Source organism: Anser brachyrhynchus (assembly GCF_964034855.1).
Source record: "Anser brachyrhynchus genome assembly, chromosome: 15".
Taxonomy (NCBI): Eukaryota; Metazoa; Chordata; class Aves; order Anseriformes; family Anatidae; genus Anser; species Anser brachyrhynchus.
This window is the reverse complement of record NC_137733.1, coordinates 9,071,795-9,092,549: the sequence shown is the minus strand read 5'-3', so window position 1 is coordinate 9,092,549 and position 20,755 is coordinate 9,071,795. Positions and strand designations below refer to the sequence as shown.

Here is a 20,755-nt window from a genome sequence, read left to right as displayed (position 1 = left end):
CTGAAGGTTGCTGAGTTTTAAGTGGTGATGCAGCCTCTTGGCATAATGTAAGTAAGATTTGACTGGGTATCGGAAATCTAACACATTTAGGTCCCTGTCTGCCCTCACGGATGGTATCACCTGGCTCCTTGGTGCGGGCAAGTGACCAGCTCAGCCTTGGTGTAAAGCCCCATGTTGGTGAGAGGGATGCTCCTTAGGGTACTGTGGCAGGACAGGAGGTGTCCTGCCCCGGAGGACACCCTTGATGGCCTCCTTCCCTGTTTGTATTCCTAAGCACCCGTGGTACTTAGCAGCAGTAGGGCCATTAACCCTAATGTTCTGGCTAAACTCCAGCCTGCCTAATTGCATTTTGCCCTTTCACCAATATATTCCTGATGAAAATTTAGGTGTAGAAAATCTTCCTCTCCTAAATGGTGTTTAGTGCTGGAGATGAAATCCCCTTTATTTAGGAACCTGAAACTGGATTTAGGGACATAACAGAAAATGGCGTCTTCAAAGCACGTGCCCAGAGTCCTCCTGAGCAGCCCCAGGCTGTAGAATGTGGTTCTCTCACCCTTCTGCAAATTTCTCAGATTCCTTTATTAATAACAAACCTCTTAAAAATCTGTTTAAGCTTATTACTTGCAGCAAATAAAAATACTTCACACAAAAAGGAAACAGATGGTCCTGAATGTTGAAGATCTGTTTGAAATGTATTTTCAGCCCACTGTCTGGAACTTGTCTCGAGTTGTAAAGGAATCGAAGTTTAATTACAACCTCTGCAATGCTAACACTGTGTAACCAAGGGATTCTCTCATATTGGCTTTGTTGCATATCTGTGTAATTAATTATTTTATGCTATTCACATCCTTGTTAGAGGAAAATATTTATGCATTTGTTAGAAGGAAAATAACTCTGGGGTTGGGGGCTTCCCCTCTGGGACTAGATTGTTCTGTGTTTGAGTTGAGGAGTTCTGCTGTTAAACTGGAGCGGACAAGATTTGCACTATCTGGGCTGACCTGGCATCCTACCAGTAGATGGTTCCTACCGAGCTGACGCGCATGTTTTGGAGCAGAAACTGGGTGGTGGTGCAAAGAGGCTCAGCCTGCAGCTTTTCCCGTGTGCTGTATGGTTCAGGGCCAGCACTGGTCGCCTGTGGTGTCTGAGTAATTCTCATTTCTCTGAACTTCAAGCTGTATTTGGGAAAGTGCAGGCTTTAAGCAGAAGCAGTGGTTATGGTTTTTCTTCCACAGAGACACCTCAGGAGGTTAATTCTGTCTGTGTTATTCAGACTCCTCAGTTCCTGCCGGCACATCATCTGGTTTTCACAGTCATTGTCCTGATTCCAGCTGAAACCCAATATGGGCCTGTTAAAAAAAATAAATAAACACAACACAAAACAACCATACACACACAAAAACCCCTACAGCTGCTGTCATCTAGACATCGTGGACAGCATCTATGGGGGACCTTAGCCCATTTATTAAAATAATAATATTAAAAAGGTTGTCACCAAATAATTTTGGTCAGGAGACAACTTATGAATCTAACTCATTTTTTTTCTGGTACGCTAAAGGATTGCAAGCAACTGGCAAGTGGGTCGTGTGAGTGACGCTGCTGCTCCTTACGGCCAGGCTGCTGTACGCTCACACCGAGTGTTTGGTTACCTGGCTGGTGATGCTTTTCTGCCAGGTTGGAGGCAGCCTTTGTAGTGGTACAACAGCAGAGGGTGAATAACAGGCATCTGTATGAAGCTTTAAATGTATAATTTAAGGAATTACAGAGAGCTGAATTTATATTTGCAAAACATCAGCGACTGGTAGTCAAACACCTCTAACAACAAAAAAGGTTGTAGATTAATGGGTTTTATTTTAAAAATTAATGATTTATGTGTAGGATTTTTATGTAATGTATTTTTGTAGAAATCTTATTTTTGCCTCAAATCTAGGACTTGTTTTTTCTCACTTCCTCCCCTCATCCTTTCACAGGAAAAGTTGGAATAGCTATAAAAAGTGGGGGTCTATGGAGGAGGCATTCTTGGCTTCTTTCTTCTAAAGTTATGGAGAAAGAAAAGATCAAGCAAGGTTTCTGATCAGATTTTTCTACCAGCTTTGCTCCTTTAACTGAAAAATAATGAAAAGTGAATGCTGTTTTAAGAAGTATCAAAATGAAAACTTTTCTTTCCTACATTCTGAATTTTCTCCCCTAAAGAGGTGACAGATTTCTAACCTTGAAAACATTAGAGATTCCCCACCTTCCCAAGGGCCCTTCTTGCCTTCTCTTTCTCTCGCTGCCAAAAGTCGAGCCAGCTCTAGCATCGTACCCAAGTGAATGGTGAAAAGATTTCTCAAGGCTGCTCACTTTAGAAGAGGCGGTATTGCTGGATTTTTTTTGTTTGTTTCCTGCTTGTTTGTTTTTGCTTAGGACATAAAAATGCAAAATAAGCTAACATATCCTGTTTTATCCTTGAGGAAAAGAAAATCCGAACAAACTGGATGGCTTTAAAGTTCTGCCTTGTTGAGACCTTGAACTGCTCTTACGCATCTGCCCTTGGCTCACTGAGCTGCGCTCATGGGCAGAGCGGGGGCCATGCTTGGGACGGGGGTCCAGCAAGTTAACTGGTGCCCCACTCCCACTGTGGACTGGCTTTGCAATTTGGCTTTTTGAGGGTTTTTAGCTTCTGCTGGAGGACCATGAAGCATTTTGCATCTTTAGTTATTCCAGCTGCCCCAGGGAAGGGAGAGGAGTGGTGTGACACTGACGGGGGGGGGTTTAGCCAGAGCCCTTGGCATGGTCTCCATGGTTAATGTGTTCCTTTTTCAGGGCTCATCCATGTTCATCAGAGTTTTGCTTACCAAAACACACATGATTATTCCATTCGCAGCACAGGCACTCCTTGCATGTCCTTCTGCATCTGTATTTCACATTTCTATTAATGTTTCCCTCTATTAATTTTCAAGTAACCATAAAATGTGATCTTGAGAGGACTCTCATCTTCTAACAGTGGCTGCTCTTCCCACAGTGAGTGTATACAAAGTGGTGGGCTGGGTCTCCACGAGTCCAGGGCAGTGAGGGTGCCTCCAGGCACGGGGGCTGGAGGAACTCCTGCAGCGCTGCCTGGGCAGCTGTGTGCGAGCAAGGCAAGAGGGGAGCAACTCTTCTTCCATGTGCTCTTCAAGCCACCGGATAGGGTGTCAAGTCTTCTCTTGGCAGATAACTATCAAGCAAACTGATTTTGGCCTTTGTTCCTGCACTTCTTGCTCACCACGAGAGCCCAGCCCACGAGTGTGGAGGTGCACAGCCTCCAGCCCTGCCTCTTCTCTGGACACCGGGTTGCTCGCCTGAATATTCAGCTTTCTGTGCACCTTGGCATGGTGCAGTGCTTTAACCTGCCTGCTAACTGTGACTCACAGTTGGAGCTGACAGGTAACAAGTACTTGTGGAAAAACTCGCCATCTGTCTCCCCCGAGGAGGCTCAGGATCCTGGAGCGGGAGCTTGGGGATGTCTAAGCCACTGCCGAGTGCCTGCCTGGGCAAATAAAGGCACTGGAGGCGGTGTGTCGGTGCCAGAATTTCTTTGAGTTAAATTGGTTTTGATTGAGTCTGAAACTATACTGTCATCTGATGTCTGTTTTTCCACTTGCCTATTTCTTCATCAGAGAACACTTTTTGTAAGAAAGTACTAAACTAGAATTCCCTACAACTTGCTTCAATACAACTCAGAAAGTGCGTGTGTGTGTGTGTATATATATATATATATATTAAGTAAAGAGCAAAATTTATAGGGATTAATTCTTACTCCTTCCAGTTTATCTGTAACATCTTGTCACAGATGCAGAGCAACAGTTATTTCTAGAGTCCCAGGCCCAAAACTGGGGCCAAAGGTGCCTGGTAGAGTTCAGAGGCAGGGGATGCACAGGGGACATTGGAATAGCTTCTTGTGGAGGAGGAGTAGTAGACTCCTTATGTGGTGGGTTTTAAACTCCAGTGGGTTTTAAAGTGTGAGCTTTGAAGGACACTTCCTTCGAGGTTCAAAGTTAAGAAATAAGTAATTGTATTACGGCTCTCAGCAATGTAAGTCTACAGCAAGCTTCAGTGTGAAGCCTCAGCCGAGTCAGCTTTTTAGCACTTAACAATGTTTCAATGTGCTTATTGTTCCAAAAGATGCATTTTCTGCCTCCCTCCCCGCCCCCCCCCCCCCCCCCCCCCCCCAATCAACGTCTAACCTGAAAACACACTTTGGACCTTCTCTGATGTAGATTAACGCAACAGGAATGGTATTTTATGAAAATACAGAAAATGAAGGAAGAACACTTTTCTAATCACAAAATATGCTGCGTCTGCTTTACATGTCACCCGCTCCTTGCCTGGTGGTGTTTGTGCTTGCGTTTGGATGTGTGAGCTAGGAGCGCACGTAGCAGTTCCCCTACCGACCGCGTTGCAGACAGTTTCTTCCTGAACATACAGCTTATTGTTCTCCAGATGTAATTAGACCAAGTGTTATGACAGTTGGTAGGATTACAGCACTTTGATAAATGACTTGTTTCTTAGAAGAGAAGGTTTGTGAAAACAAGACCATTCATCTCATTTCTCGTTCGTTTCCTCTGCCCAACTTTCTTCTTGAAAATGTGCATGTGGAATTAGATGTGTCCTCAAGGAGAGATTGGGGTGTTTCCCACAGCCTGTGGCTGTGTCCCGATGAGTGCCAGCCCTGTACTTGAGCATATCAGCTCTTCTCCTCAGCTGAGTGTCTGTTACAAACTTGATGAGAGTGCTATCATCAGCTCCTGCTTTGTCTCCGATAAAGGTATGGAGGAGGACAGGTTTCAGTACAGATCCCTGCAGTACCCTGCCTGACAGGGGCTTCCAGGTGCTCAGTAACTCCTACCCCCTGAGCCCGACCACCCAACTGGCTTCTTACCCATCTAGTTGCTTTCCAGACTGGCATCCAGACTGCATCTTGAGTTGTATACAAGATTGTGGGAGACGGTGTTGAAAGGGAGAAGTTGTGAAAGTCAAGGTAAATGACATCCACTGCTCTCCCGTCATCCACAGCTTCAGTCATTCTTCCAGAGCAGGCAGTTTGGTTGGTTAGGCACAATTTGCCTCATCCATGATGACTGGTTCCAGTTGCTGCCTTCTCCAAGCCCGGTCCAAGAGGACCCAGTCCATGATGGGACCAGCCAAGGCAAAGCTGACTGCCCCCAGACTCTCTTCTTGGCCTTTTCTGAAGACGGGTGCAACACTTGTTTTTCTCCGGTCATTGGGATCTCCCTCAATCATGACAAACAACATCGCTAAGATGATAAGAGTAGCCTAGCTGTGACATCAGCCTATTTTCTTGGCACCTGTGATGAACCTGTGCTGTGCATCAAGGGAAAAGGTTTTGTCTTTAAGCACAAAGTCACCTTCCACAAGGTTTTGATGACCGGTTCTTAATTGTTAACGTAGATATTTCTGGCTATGCTGAGGTTTTATTGCGGCTGCAAGGTCATTGGGATACAGCTGCTTTTCCAAGTTGGTTGGAGCTGAGCAGGAGGGCTTCCCTGCGAGGTTCTGTGCACCAGAGTTGATCATTTATCTATTTTCTGAGTAATTTGTGTGTCAGAGCTCAAGACAGTAGCTTTCCAGAGGCTTGAACAATGGTGACTATCCATTCCACTTTACAGCATATTTTTTAATCTGAAATTGGGTTTTAGGCTTTCCTCTGTTGAGCTGTGTGACTGATCTTAAAAGCTTCTTGATGTATTACCCAGGCCTATTAGATTCTGCTAGACCTCTCCATCACCAAGAATTGATTTCCCCCTCTACCCCTCCTTTATGCTTGAACTCAGAAGGCCCTTAGGGCTTCTGGCTTAATTAAAAATTAAATTTACAGATCATTTCTCAAATCATCCCTTAAGCAGCCAGTAATAATGATCACTTCTGAGTGGTGTGTGTCACTGTCATTTTAATGTGCCGTGTTGTAAATAGCAATGTGTCCCCTCTGTGAACCCTGCGCGGAGCAAGCTGCCCTCTGATGCTCTCTGGTTGTTTATAAGATGAATATTGGTGTGCTTTGAGTCCAGGGAATCTATACCAATCTCTGTCCTCGGTCTGTCAGAATGTGCTGCTTAGACCTGTTCATGCCACTGGTTTCTTTTCCTGTATTTAGGAACACTTCTTCCTGTTTTGAAAACTATTTTCATCTCGCCCCATTGTTTCCCCTGTTATTTTTCTTCTACTTGCTAAGATACTGAGCTTCTTAAAATTCTTGTCTTTCCAGTTGAATGGAAATTCATGTTTTATGAAGGGAGTCGGAAAAGCTGCCAATCCAAACTGGTACAAAAGGTTCTTGCTGTGATGCTTCGTGGTAAACACAGCGCTGCAAGTCTGTCAGGTACTTCAGTGTTACGGGTGGCTGAGTTCATTGCAAACAGGTCACCCAACACCAAGCTCCCTCTTATGAGAGTTCTTTATAAGCCAATCCACTAATGGCTTTGTTTGTAAGTCTTTATTGCATAATTTGCCTGCATTTATTTAATCTGTGAGGAATCTGCCAAGAGCTTTCTCTGATTATTTGCTATTCATGCTATGCAATTGATCGCACAAAGCATTTGCTCTATCTGCCTTTTTGCTATTTTGCGAGTAGTTTGTATGTTTTGAAATAGAGAATTAACGTTAATGAGTGGTGAATGCTTTTGCTGATGCATAAGCCTCTTTGTCCTCATGCAACATAGGTATTTGTACGAAGCTGCTTCCAGGCATTTGAGCGATAGCACACGAGTGGTTCCTGCTCCACTGTAGACTCACATAAATGAGACATTTGGGGGCTGGATCATCGTGTTTGCTTTTTCACTAGATAAGTGTTTTTTTCCCTTTATATTTACTTATTCTCTCAATTCCATGTTGTGTTTATTTTTATTCACTTTATGTATCTTTTCTGATCTCTTTTCATCCATCATTCTAAAAGGCACATACCTTAATATTGGAGTTTACTCCAACTTTTGAGTTAAACATGTCTTTACCTATCCCAACCTCAGTAGTGCTACGTGAATCTGGAAGAGGCTTGTGCCTGTGTTTATTGATTTACCCAACTCAGATGTCTGTGTTCCTCCAGCATTTTAGGAAGCTGTCTGTGCCGGGTCATGCCTTTTGAGCTGGTGTCAGTGGACGTGTCCAACAGCATCAGCCCCAGTAAGGGCCGCGTTGTGTTGGTCTGATCTGTGGCTCAAGTGTGCTGCTCTGTCTTCTGCCTCCAAGTACTGCTCTGTTCTATTTCCAGCTAGGTTTTTATTCATTAAACTCTTAAAAGAAGGGTTGATTGGAAGGCTGTCCTGGGGAGGATTTAGCCTAGAGAGAGTTTTCCAGGTTGGCTGCACCAATGTTGAATTAGAATGGGGATGATCATTTAACAGCTCTGCAAGTGGTCTCTGAGCTGAAGCCCTGCAGTGATGGTGAAGAACAGGTTCAAGAAAAAAACTCCCTTTTTACCAGAGTTGTGAGTAGGTTACTAATTGTTTGAATTACTCCAGCAAAAGCCCCTTGTACTCCAAGAAGCATCACTGAAGGATGAGCTAGCAACAGTTCCCTAGCTGAGCTGCCAAACCATCGACCAGAGCTCCTGAAGGGACGCTGCCTGCTTGTGGCTGCGTGAAACAGCTGTTTGGCTGTGGCGTCAAAGGAGAGGCAATCCTCCAGGTTCTGGGGCGGGGTGGTAGGGGGGCAGTTAATGCTGTCTAGGGTATTTCGTAACAGCTGTTGGGCACAGTCAGAGCAGCTTTAAAGCAGCAGCTTGCATCTGCTGGGATTTACAGAACCCTAAAATGTTCCCAGTGGAAGTTTGGGCTCCCGCCTGAAGCGAGGGGGTCTTTGACTACCCCCTGGACATGGCCCAGGGTCACTCCTCTGTGCTGACCACGGTCAGTCTGAGCAATTCACAACTCCTGATCCTGGTGCTGCCGAGGCTGAGGGGATGTAGAGGGGCCCTAGGCAAGGGCTGTCCTACAGCCAGGGGCTGCTGAAGCTCCTCTGCCAGATCATCCTGAAGGGACAGCAGCTGAGAAGCAATGGAGTTGCACGAGGACAAAGGAAAATGTTTGCGGTTCCTCTCTTAGATACACTGTTACGCTACAGAGCAGCCCCTGCAGTGGTGTGGGGTTTAACGAAGAGACAGGGTGTCATTAATCTTCTGTTGGTGATTAGCTTTTTCTTTCTTTTTTTTAATTTCCTTTCTGGATGTGCAGGATGAACTCCGCTAGCGCTTCCAGCCACAGCAGTACTTGTCTAACCGCGTGCCGTGGCTGTATACGTGTCAGACTCCTGATGAGCACACGGGCAGATGACCTCGGGGCTTTCTCGCAGCTCACGCTGTCATAATGGATAGACTCAGAGTTGGAGGCATCTCTTGCATCATTGGTTTACTTTTCCCTGTTCTCTCCCTTTTCCCCCACTCACGAATGCGAGCGCATGAAAAGTAATCTCTCCTGATCCCAGCAAACTCCAGGGGGTCATGAATTAATAACAAAGGTTATTGGGTTGGCAACTTAGTTGATGCAGTGTTTGAACTTGCTCGTTTGATGTTGGCGTGTACGAAGGCAGGAGAGCAGTGTCCCTGCAGCTGCCCTCACCTGAGGCAGGCTGAGCATGTCCGCAAGCTCTGGTTTTTATTCTTTATTTTTCTCAGGTGGCTCAGGCCAGCACTGCCCATGGATTGCCTTCGCTGACCCCTCTAGCATCTTGCCAGGGATGGATCCATATCACAGGGCTGCTGTTTGCAGCAGTGCCCACCAACCCCACCACGCTGCGCTTGGTGCGAGTGCGAGGTGGAGGAAAAGCCCTGCAGTGGGCAGTCTGCCTGCCCCCAGCCCGGAGGGGCAAGGGCCCCTGCTGGACTTGTCTGCGTAGCCTTAAACAACAGCCCGGCTGTCGGTGCCCTCTGAACGTGTGTTATTTCCTAGAGTGCTGGTGTGTGGCGGAACAGCCCAGAAACATCTGATTGCCTGCAAAAGAGAGAAACTGTAGGTTGTAAGTGCTCTGGAACTATCCGAAAGTAAATTTGGTCTGTGTAACTGCAGAAGATTATTGAATGCATCTAGCAATGATACCTTTGAGGCTCCTGTGTTATGCTGACCAAACATTTCTTGGTTGTCCTGGGCCTCGTTCAGCCCCAAGGGCACTTGTATACAGCTAAAGTGCCATCAGTTCAAAATTGCATTGCACCTGAGACGTCCTCCCTCTTGCTATGTCTTGTAAGATCCTAGTTTCTCCTCAATTGATGTGAACTGACCAAAATGTTGTGATTTGGCAACAAAGCTCCGAAGCTAGGCAAGTTTCCCTGGGAAAACGTCCCACTCCCCCCAGGACTGATGGTCGGGCAGCCCTGCTCTGTCAGCAAGCTCTGCTCAGGTGGGCTGGAGGTGCTTTGCAGGGAAGCAGGAAAGAATCAGAAATTGTGAAACAACAAAAATGCAAAGAAATGAACGTGTGTGTGTGTGTATAGTTAATAAACAGAACTAAACTTTTTTTTATTTTCTTCTGCCTTCTAATGTGTGTGCTGTCAGTCCATGTGCCACCAGTCCTGCCTGGAAACCCAGTTCCGACTGTTATATTTGTGTAAACGTGGGTGTTTGATGTAGCTGTTTAGGAGGAAAATACTGAAGTAGCCTCTGTAACGTGCTGCAGTGCCCTGTGTCCGGTGCCCCGCCGCTCTGCTGGAGCAAGATAAGCGAAGTCGCCCCTTCATGCCGCCCAGCAGGGCTCAGGCGGTCATCCCGGGGCGCTGCGTGGCCAGCAGCAGCTTGTGCCCGTCCCGCTGAGCCTTGCGTCTCTCATCCAAGCTTGTTTTCTTCCTACTGGCTTTAAGTAAACTAGCTTCTTCTCTCTTTCCTTCATCCCTTGGAGAGGAAAAAAAATAGAGAGGAAAGAAAGGATAAGAACTAGCCTGTAAACAGTTGCGTGTGCGAATGCGATTTGTAAGCAGAGTTTTTCTTGCTGTTCTGCCTTGCTGTTCTACCAGCACCGTGCTCCCAACAGCACCTCTGCATATGGGGCAGTTCTCCCTCTGCCGAGAAGAAGGGTCAGGTCCTACCTGAAACTGCAGGGGGGTCCTGGCCATTCCCTGTGCCTGCAGGGAGGTGCAGCCAAATCCTAGTGCAGCAGGCTGGGGAAGTGTTGCTGGTTTTCTCTGTTTTTATTGAATGCCACTGGTGGCTTGGTTATTGCTCAGCCACAGCGATGTTGCTGCTTGATTTATACGGCTTCTATCCTTCTTGCTCCTCTGCAGCTTGAGTACAGCCGTTACAGAAGCCATCTGCGGCTCGTCCCTTTATTTCTTGGGTTTCTAGGCTGGCAGATGGCATGGACAAAAAAAGAGCCTTCCTCTGTCTAAATTAAGCAATAACACATCAACTTCCAATCACATTCTTCTTATCACCTCGTGATCACACTTCCCTGAAATCCCTACTTCCAGAGCTAAGCATGATAGATGCTTCTCAGCCTTACGGTTTGCGTCTGCAAGAAGTCTCCGTGCCACGAGCCCTGAAAGAATATTTCGAGCAACTGCACACCTGTCCTTGCCTCCCACCTCCCGGTTTGCAGCAGCTCTGCTCAACCAGCCATTTGTTGCTGCTAAAATAAAACACCGGCAGATTGCTGCTTGGGGTAGGGGCTGGAGCCGACGTGCTGCAGGCAGAACGGGTTCACTCCCATTCGGTGTAAGTTTGGGGAGCACTGCAGATCCGAAATCTCATTTTAGAGGTTTTTTATCTTGTCATGATAAAAAGAAATAATTTGACTCTGTTCAGTTAGGGATTTCTTTCTTTTGACCTGCTGGTTTATTACTGTTTCCTTGTTTGGCCTAATTAAAGCGCTGTGTGTAGCAGCTTGTTAGTCTGAGCTCCGTCCCTGCATCGCTCCGGGTCGTGCATCTTCGCTGATCGCTTTAGCAGCAAGAGTGGCCCTGGGCGAATAATTTGTAGCAAATCACTTGACTGACTGAACATCGCCTGCTTTCTTGGTTTATGAATTGTCTGTGGCAGAATTGTTGTTTTCCCAGGCTTGTTACTTGTAATGATTTCCCAGCTAATTCCTGCAAATAATTTTTGGGCTGGGGTTTCTCACCCAAGGATCCCTGTGACTCGGTGTTCCCCAGTCAAGCTGCTGGAATTTGCTGAAGATGCTTCTGTTTCTCAATTGAATGAGTGCAGTCAACTTCAATGTTAATATTTAACAATTAAATTCTTGGGTGTTCTAGGTGTTTTAGTCTTTCTACTTTGCTAAATGCTTGCATGTGGAAGTTGAACAAAAATAATATAAATTAATTACAGGAAAATCTCTTTTATCCCTGGCTATTTTGTGTTGTATACTTTTTTGTGTTGTTCCCTTAGTTCCCACCTGTCCCCAGCTGCTTCTGCCTGCCTTCATCAGCTTGGGCTGCTCCATGCCCCCCAGCGAGACGGCATCTTGCTCCCAGAGGAGGCGTTCCCTGTGCAGGATGGAATTACGTCACTGGTGAAGACGAAGCGCTTTGTTCGCTCTGCGTGATGCTCTAATGGAAAAATGTGCTGGTTATTTTCTGCTCTTTCCTCAAAAGTTGATACGCTGGGAAATTGTAAGCAAGTAGTGACAGGTGACTAATTTATTTTGGTCAGCTTAGCAACAAAGGCTGCCCTTTGCCACCACGTTGGTTTGTTATGGCAGTGTGTTGGCTGATATTGAAACTCATCAGGATTTTTAATATATCTTACTGATACAGCATCATGGCTGTGCAACTGCATTCCTCTTTTTTTTTCTTCTAAAATTATTTCATTTCTAGCTTCTTCCCATTACTTCCTTAATCTTCTACATCTACAGGCATGTGCACACTGCTTTCCTAAGGTACTTCTGCTAGCCTAAGGGTAGCAGTTTTGAGGCTCATCGGATCATTACTGCCTTCTACCTCCTTTTACAGCCCAAAGTGGAAGGGGAAATGGGAGAGGAATAGTGATAAGTTTTTTTATTTTTATTTCTTTTCTGGAAGATGCAATGTACCATTGCCAGAAATGATTGGGAGTGACGTGCCAGCAAGCTCCTGAACGTGTCAGTTAGCAAATACTGTCAAAGTTAGGAAATGCCTGGAGCGGTGACAACACCGAGCCCTGTGCCATCCTGCCCAGGCTGGCGTGAACCCAGCCAGCCCGAGCAGCACTGTGGGAAGCAGGGAGCTCAGCGTGGGCATCCCCTGTGTCATCGCCCACCTTCAGGGGAGACCGGAGCTCTGCTGGTGGAGGGATGCCTGGGAACAGATCCAGCTCTGCTCTTAGAGGGGCTGGAAAAGTGTTTGTTTTTAATTACATTTCACATGCATCCCCCAGATAACTTGCTGATCCCATAGCATAAGTGAAAATCATTCTCTTGACCTTCTGCTGCTGTCACCTAACGCTGGGGTGATCCTGGGGGCAGCAGGACTTGCCAGGACCACCTGATGGTCAGTCCAGAGCTCACTGGGTGTTTGACCAGCAGCAGTGACACCGCGATGGAGGTGCTTCCCACAGCTCTTCTCACTGCTGGAGGTGTAGGTGGGTAGCACACTGCCCACCCAGAACAAGCCGCTTGTCTCCTCATTCACGCTGATGAAGCAGCAGTTACTCCTCCAGATGGGCTTTGCTCTGCCGGTGGCTGCAGTGAGCTGTGCTGAATCTGGTCCAAAGTTTCTGGGTGTCCTTTGCTCTGGAAGAGGTAACTCACTGCCCTGCCTCCTGATGCCACGTAGCACGTCCTGTGGCCAAAGCTCTGCTCATCTCAGGTCTGACAGGATCACTTGTTATTGTTTCTTGTCACTGCCTGGCAGCTGCTTATGGCTGTAATATGGAAAAAGCCAGGGGACTCGGCAGGCATCACTTTGTGCTTGTCTCTGTGTATTTTGAGCATGTTAATGTGAACAAGCACAGCAGTGGTCTTGGGGGGTATTGGTTGTGTGTTTTCCTTGCACACCACTTTTCAGTGAAGAGGAAGAGGAAACGCTTCTGTGGCCTTTGACCTTCACACAGCTAAAAGCTGCTGGATCCTGTACTTATCTTCAGCAAAGGTGCTGGGAACTTTCTTTCCCTAAATGTTACCAGCACTTACATTGAAACATGTTTTTATAGCACATTTCTAGACCCTTTAGCTTCAACAAAGCATTGAATAGTTCACGGATGGCGCCACTGCAATTATCTGTCCTCCATGCATTCCTCTTAGCTTTCCGACGCAAACCCCGTGTTAACCATACATCATTATTAGACCGACTCCATAACACTAATTGACATGGGATGAAATTCAGAGCAGGAAACAGACAGGCTTTAGCATTCACTATGAACAGACTGCAAATTAGTGTTACTGCTGTAAAGGTTAACTGAAATTGAAAACTGTTCTCTTACTACCGTGTAAGCTGAATGTTTCCTTTTTGGGGGGAAATAGCCATGATTGGTGCCTAAATAGCAGAGGGGACACAAAGAGAAGCAGAGCACCTCACCTTGAGGAAATCTTGTAGCAATGCATCACTGCTGTACGGTGACTTACCCAGAGAAGCTGTGGGTGTCCTGTCCCTGGAAGTGTTTAATGCCAGGGTGGATGGGGCTTTGGGCAGCCTGGGCTGGTGGGAGTGTCCCTGTCCATGGCAGGGGGTTGGAACTTGGTATTCTTTAAGGTGCCTGCCAGCCCAAACCCTTCTGTGATTCTAGGACTTTGGACATGCTAAGGAGCATGGGTTGGTTGGATCAGATTAGACCCCTGTCCTACTGATGGGGATTTTGTTATTTCAGCACAGCGTGCCTACTTGGTGTCTGTCCAGAAAGGTACACGAGGCTGGACATGCCGTGTGTCTGCAGTCAGATCAGTTTGGGGAGGTATTTCTATTTTTTTATTTTTAAGCCAAAGATTTGTATGACTGAAAGGAAAATATGGAACGGGTTCTGACTTTGCAATTTTTCTAAAGGTCCTTCTTCCTTTTTCTGGTACTCCTCTTGTGTTAAGCATTTACTGTAAACACGAGAATCACTTGTGTTCCCTGAGAATACTAAATTCTGGGTTAGGATTAAGAGGTACCGAATGTGTGGTACCGAAAGCAGACCATAGCAGAATCATCTGCATTATTCAGACTTTCTCATGTGATAATATGGCAATCTTTCCTATGATTATACTACTAGAATTATTTGAAACTGTTTTTTCTCTTAGTAGCAATCTACAACAATCCCCAAAAAATCAACTAAAGGATTAGCAATGTATGTAAGAGCCAATAAAATAGTTATTCTACGACAAAGAAGTTCATTAGCTTACGTACATTAGATTTTTCTTGCAGAAGCACTAACAACGAGGAAATACCACCTGCACTTGCTTGTTTTAAATGCACTGGGGGATTTTCCCAGAGCACGTCCGTCCTCTTGCCCCTGCGCTTCCCAGTGGCTGCAGCAGCGAGCGCCTCGTCCCCACCCGGCGCTGCCGTGTTACAGCCGCAAGGTGAATTCCCCTGTGGCACGAGGCGTTTCTGATGACACACGCACAGAGCCAGTAAGACCCGATAATATATTGCTTATTAGGATGCATGAGGATACCGGAGGATGTCCGGCCACACTTTTTTGCTTACGAGGATGTTCAGACAGAGCAGTGGAAAAGCTGAGTGGACACTTCATTAATGACTATGTACTTGTGAGAGCAGACTTAGGAAAGCAGAGAAGTGCTGTGCAAATGGTTCATTAATTTCGCTATAAATGAACCATAGGATAGGAAACTGACTATTGGTGACTAAAATAATTTGATCAGGGGAAACATGCACGCAAAAAAACCTTTTCACCTTATATGAAAAAGGTACATGCATTAGAAAGATCAGCAGAAATGCTACTACTCCCCAGGAACCTTTAATTTTTTCTTTCTCCAGGCTCCTAGCTTGTCCATCAGTTGATGCAATGTAGCAGGAGCCCTTCAGAGGTTTGACCCCACCTGGTGAAATGAACCAAATCTGCTTTGCTCACTGACGAATTACACTGCTGCAGAAAGAAGGTACAAGTCCTGGAGCAATGAAAAGTTCTGCTTTTTTTCCTTCTTTCTGCAGAAAGTGGTACATGGAAGTCAAAGCATGGTGTGAATTCCTTTCAGGTTAAATTCCTGTTTCTGTCATGTTCTTTAGTACGAAGTTTTCTAAGGTATTGCGCTCAACATGAACGTGGCCAAATTCTATCATCATTTAACTTGACAGTAAAATACCTTTTTGTTTATAACTTTAAATTCAAAGTTAATTCTGCATCACCTGCAGAAAACATAAGAAATGTGTTGTCTGCTTCCCAGCCCACTAGGTAGATGTCACATTCAAGAATGCTCTCAGGATAGTCATTTCCAGCTCAGAAATGTGTACAAAATAATGTGTAGCCTCTTTTTCTGCTAGTAAAAAAGCAAATAGAGTATGTTTCACTTCATTTTTTCATTTTTGTCTTCCTTAATATGCGTATCATCACACCAATTAAATAATTTCTCAGTTAAAAAAATAATTTATAGACAGTTTCTCCTGAGCTAAAGCATTTTTTTCTGTGTGCAAGTGCCTATCTGCACTGTAATCAGCTTGACTTTGAAGAGCTGTGTTTCATCTAACACGATTTCATCCTATGGCTTGCTATCGGCAGGCTGTGGTGTGTGCTGCGTCCCTGCAATTAGGCTACCAGGAAATGTGAAAATAACATAAATATTCAGTGATGAATTTAGGATTGACTTGTTCCAAAATACCGATACTGAATTTCAAAACTGTGAAATGAACGGTTCCCAGGGTCTGACATTTCCCTAACACCCAGAACATATGTTTTGGTTTAATTCTGAATATCTTTTTTTATTGTCAGCAGCTCCCTGTATGGGAAGCACCGACTGGGTGAGCACCTAGCGCTTGTGGGGGAGCCTTGTCCTGGTGACAGTGCCCTAACATCAGGATTTTAATTTCTCTGAAATTCCCCCAGACACCTACACCTTTCTGAAGGCCTAATCCTGACCTGTTTTCAGCTGCAGAGAAAGGAGGGCTTAGTGGGCTTTGTAAATAACTTCATTTGTATTGCAATTGCTTTTAGAAACCCTACTTATGGACCAAAACCCAACTTTGATGCTCTGGAAACAGCAAGGAGCCAGCAGTGCCCCAAGAAATCCCCCAGCCTTGCAGCCCTCCCCCTGGGCTACTGCACTTTGGGCACAGAAGCAATATATAATGCCTTTGGCCCTAAATAATAATAATAATAATGTATTCTAGTTTGGGTGCAGTTTTGCACCGAGAGACATTTTTAACCGAGGGTGAAATCTGTTGTCCTTCAGAAGATGGTTTTGTTTACCTCAATCAGTGCTAAAATATTCATTAAAGACATCAGAACTGCTTTTGTATTATGCAAAGAAACTTTGTATTTAGTGTTGTCTGTATGCGTTTGGCATATGAATGCATAATGTTCTTAATACTCAGACACTGCAAATAGTTGCTTTAAAAAAGGATCCCAATGACTTTCTAAAATGTATATTTGATTTAAAAAAATAAGCTGAGGATTATACCAGCCCTCTGGATAATTTTCATATGAAAGACTGTGGACAAAATCTTTTCTCCCAGGGCTTTTCAGAAGGGCTAAATTAATTTAAATAGAAAATGTGAGATATAACAAACAACAAAACAAAAACAGCTCCCCCCACACCTTTCCACTAGTTGTTCTCTGTCGTTGCTTTCTTATATGAAGGACCTCCCAGCTGGGCTGGTTCTCCCTCAGCGTGCTCTGAAGGAAATACCCACGTTGCAGTCTCCCAGTACAGAGTCATGTCATGCTGGTGGCATTAGTCAAATTTTCCACTGAAGCAAATGCAAAATGTTCTGCAAATTTCACAGAAATGGTTTATAATCCTCAGCCTAAGAAGCTGGGGAATTCCAAATTAAAATTGGCTTTGGACACGCGTGTCAGTAAATGAGATTGTGCTGGTGCTTCTAACCCTGTGCTTGCGTCCTCCTGGCAGTAGTTGTTTCTTTGAGCCCTTATAGCAAAAAATACCTCATCAGATTACAGCAGATATTATTTTTTTTTAATGGACTATCATGGAGTTTCAAGAAATTTGCATCAGTTTTCTTGTCTGGACATAAAAGCAAGATTCAGGAATAAATACAGACTGGGCATAGGTGGAGGTGAATCTGCTTTCTGTAACAAAACTACAGTCAAGTATGGAGTAACCAGGTGTAACTGCATCCTGATAATCTGCTTTGGTTTGTTGTACAGAAGAGAAGAAAAGAGCAATGCTTTTGCAACTTAGAACAGTATTGAACAATTTCTGAAAGAGAACTAAAGAGAGGACTTGATACCACTTAATAAGGCTATTTTAAATCAAAATGTTGTTTTTCCCTTGGAATTACTCCATTCCAGTTCTCTGATTTGAGCCTTTTTATTCTTCTAATAGAGATTTAGCTGCTGATAGGATTCTTGAGGTGAAACAGTGGTAAATTTCTAACTATTTTTATTCATCCAGTAGCCTGAGCACATTCTTCTGCTTTTTGTCATCTTCTGCATAGCTCCATGCAGCTGGGTGCCTTCCTATTCCCCCAGCTGCTGTAACTCAGTGTGATGACTTTAAATCATGGGAAGAAATAAAAATGATGGAGTTAATCATATTCAAGTGGAAATAATGTGAAAAATATTATTCAGAGTAGATACAGATCTTAGTTTTAATTTCACCTGTCCATTGCTACGTTAAAAACCATTCCTTTTATGGCCCAAATCAACAAAATGTGAAACTCCAGATGGGAAATTCCCTCACTATTGCCTGAGAATAGTTAGTGCTGGTCCTGTCCATATATCTCACTAAACAAAATATCCCTTAATGCATCTGTTATGTGAGGATGTTTAGACGTGCTTGATAGCATTTAGTTTTCATTGCTACAGTGTGAAGTTAGAGCGCTGAGCAGTCGGGGAGGATGAGGTGTGAATGGGTAGTAGCAGAAGGCAGGGGTGGTTCTTCCTGCAGCAACGTGTGTGCTGTAGGTGTTACTGGGGGAAGGACGGTTGATTCCTTGCTGCAAGCCTGCGTGTACCTTCCCTGCTTGGGTCATTGAGGCACCTTGTGTGTGTATGGGGTTTATTCTGTTTTTTGCAGATGGACAAGTAGGGCATAAGCTGCCACAGCAGTTTGGTGATGGGTCTCGATGCACCTTCTTCGTCCTCCATATCTGTGTACTACATCTACTCTATGTACTGTTTCGTGGTTGGTTTGCTGCATGGTAAGCTGTACACTTTAAGATGTACTCGCCCGTGGCTGTGGAGTGCGTGCATGCACATATGTGATGCTCAACTCAGCCAGACCTCGACCCAAAGGGGCAGGGATGGCAGAAAACGAGCCTCCGAGCAGTGGGCACCGTGTGTCCCGCAAGTGCTGCTTCATGTGAAAAGTATGGCTGTACCAGGTTAGAGGATTTTTTAGTTTAACACCTGCATAAATCAGAGGACAAGGATGAATAGCTGTGATTTATGTTTCGCATTGCTGCGCTCCTGATGCTTTCTGCTGGAGAGGAGTGGCCAAAGCAGGTGATCCATCCAAAGAGAAATTGTGTGCTGCCTGCTGGACCGAGGCCAGATGCAGCCCTTACCATATCACCTGCTGAAACTGGGCTCACGGCAGTGGCGATGGGCTGATTAACTGGGAGGGATGCTGGTCATCCTGCTCCTCCATGGGGTTGCTCTGTGACTGAAGGAAATCGTGGCTTGATCTGTAAGACTATTAAAAAGTAAGTTTTCGTGTTGCCTGGGATGACCATTTTACTGGAGTCTTAACCTAAAGAAGTGATGCTGCTAAGCAGGCTCCTTACCAATCCTTATGTGCATCATCTGCACTCACTGCCTGACCCTGTCTTTACAGCACTTTGGAAAAAACGTCTGCCATTAACGAGATGTGTGCTGGTATTCTAGAAATTTCTGCTGTAACCCTTCCTTCCACCAGTTGCTAAAATGAAGCTTCACGTTCACAGCAGCTCATAATCCCATGGCAGCACCAGTGTTTAACACTTAACCAGAGCTGTCTTAAGGCTTTTTGCATGAATACAGTGCTGCGCGTTGCTGTTCTCCCCGTGTACGTACAGCTTCTGACAGATTTTTGGAGTGGAAGTGAAGTGACATCCGTGCCTTTGGTGGACGTGCAAAGAGAGGAATTAGTTACATGTTTTTCTAGGTTCTTTATTTCCCAAGCTCTGCTTTTTGAACGTTCAGGTGAACTCGTGTCTCTTTGAACATCTTTTTCCTTAGATTTCAAAGCGCTGCTGTGCTGGTTCTTCTTTATCTTCCTGCTCCATCAGAGCTCTGCAATGAAGCAGCAGCACCTTCCGTGACAGCTGCTTACGTTGTCAAAGGAAACTTGTTCTGTTGTGCCTCAGCAGAAGGTTCCTGCACTGCACAATCCCCGATTTGCACTTTTTAAATCAGCTCTCAAAGTTCCTGGGGCATCTTGGCCAACAGCAGTGTTATTTACAGCCTGCCTGCCTCAAGAGCAGGAGATAAAATACTCCTTTACACCCAACAGTTGTATGTCTAAGCAGTGCTGAAGGTGTAATGAGCTTGATACTTTATAACAGGAGAGATGGGTTTCTTCTGCTCCTGACCTGAGTTTCTCCTATGCCACAAAAGACTATTGACATTGCCTCAGTTGAAAGTTAGGCTGAGAAAAGATGTGGGAAAAGACTCTGGTGCCTGTTTCTTCTTTCTGGGGCTCAAACCTGCTGACCTGCAACCCTGTAGTTGTCCTGGGACCAGGAATGTTGAAGGACCCTCAGAAAGGGAGGGGAGCCTCCCATCACACGGCGTCTCCGCAGGCTGCTTGGCTGTACCCTGTGTGCCAGGCACTTTTAGTGGCAGAAGAGCAGAGCTTTTCGCTGACGAAGTGGAAGTTCCTTGTGATGAAGATGTGAAAGTATTAAATAAAAGCTTTTGACTTAGGGGAAAAAAAACACAAAGGAAGCTGGTAGAAGGAAAGTATCGTCAGTCTGTCTAGGATTTCTGCTAGAATAAGCAGGGAAATTATTAATTAGTGTTTTGGGAGAGGTAATAAAACTTCAACAACCAAAATTAAGTCCTTATCTCTTTGGCAGCAGAAACAGAGGACTATAGAGGTTATATTGGGAAATAATGTCCATGTTCTCCGAATTCAAGTGGCTTCTGAGTGCAGGAACGTTTGCTAGCTCCAGTACCTAAGTTTCCAGCAGGTATTTTGCACTTGTTAAATCCTTTTCCTTAACTGAAGGGTTGAGGTAAATCACAGCAATAAAGCACACATGTGGTATGTTCCGAAGAAGCCTAAACATTTTTTTTTTAAGCTGTGATAGGTGAACGGTGAATTTTATACTTTCACAAGTAAATTCCAAGCTTTACTAAAAGCTCTAAAAAAATGCACATCCCTCCGGCTGCAGCTCAGCCACGCTTCTCTTCACCCTGGGTGTCTGCTTCTCCCCCCCTCAGGGTGAGTTTAATAGGAGCATCCTCCTTGCCCTTGCTGGCTTTTTGGTGGTACAGTTCCATACACAGTAATGAATCGGGACCTTTGCTTAAGTTTCGGGTTTGGGAATTATGTGTTTGAATTTGAGTTTTGTAGTGCAGGTCCCTCGTTAACGTGTACGTGGTGCTGCTGGCTTGGAGCATATCACTGCTTCCCAAGTCTTAGGCCTTCCGAGCTGCGATGTGGTGTTTGAGATTTTAGGCTGTTTAGCTGTAGCACCTTGTGCTAGAGCTGCTGTTTGCTCCCTTCCTAGGAGGTACAGCTGTGGGCCAGGTGTTTGGCCCGAGGTAGCAAAGCTCCTGTG

The 20,755-nt window shown here is 45.2% G+C and overlaps 1 protein-coding gene across 17 annotated transcripts in view; it reads left to right on the top strand.

The window, feature by feature from the left end:
- The window catches only part of LOC308178546 (uncharacterized protein), a 169,912-nt gene that overhangs the window by 71,273 nt on the left and 77,884 nt on the right, over positions 1-20,755 (top strand). The window lies entirely within an intron of this gene.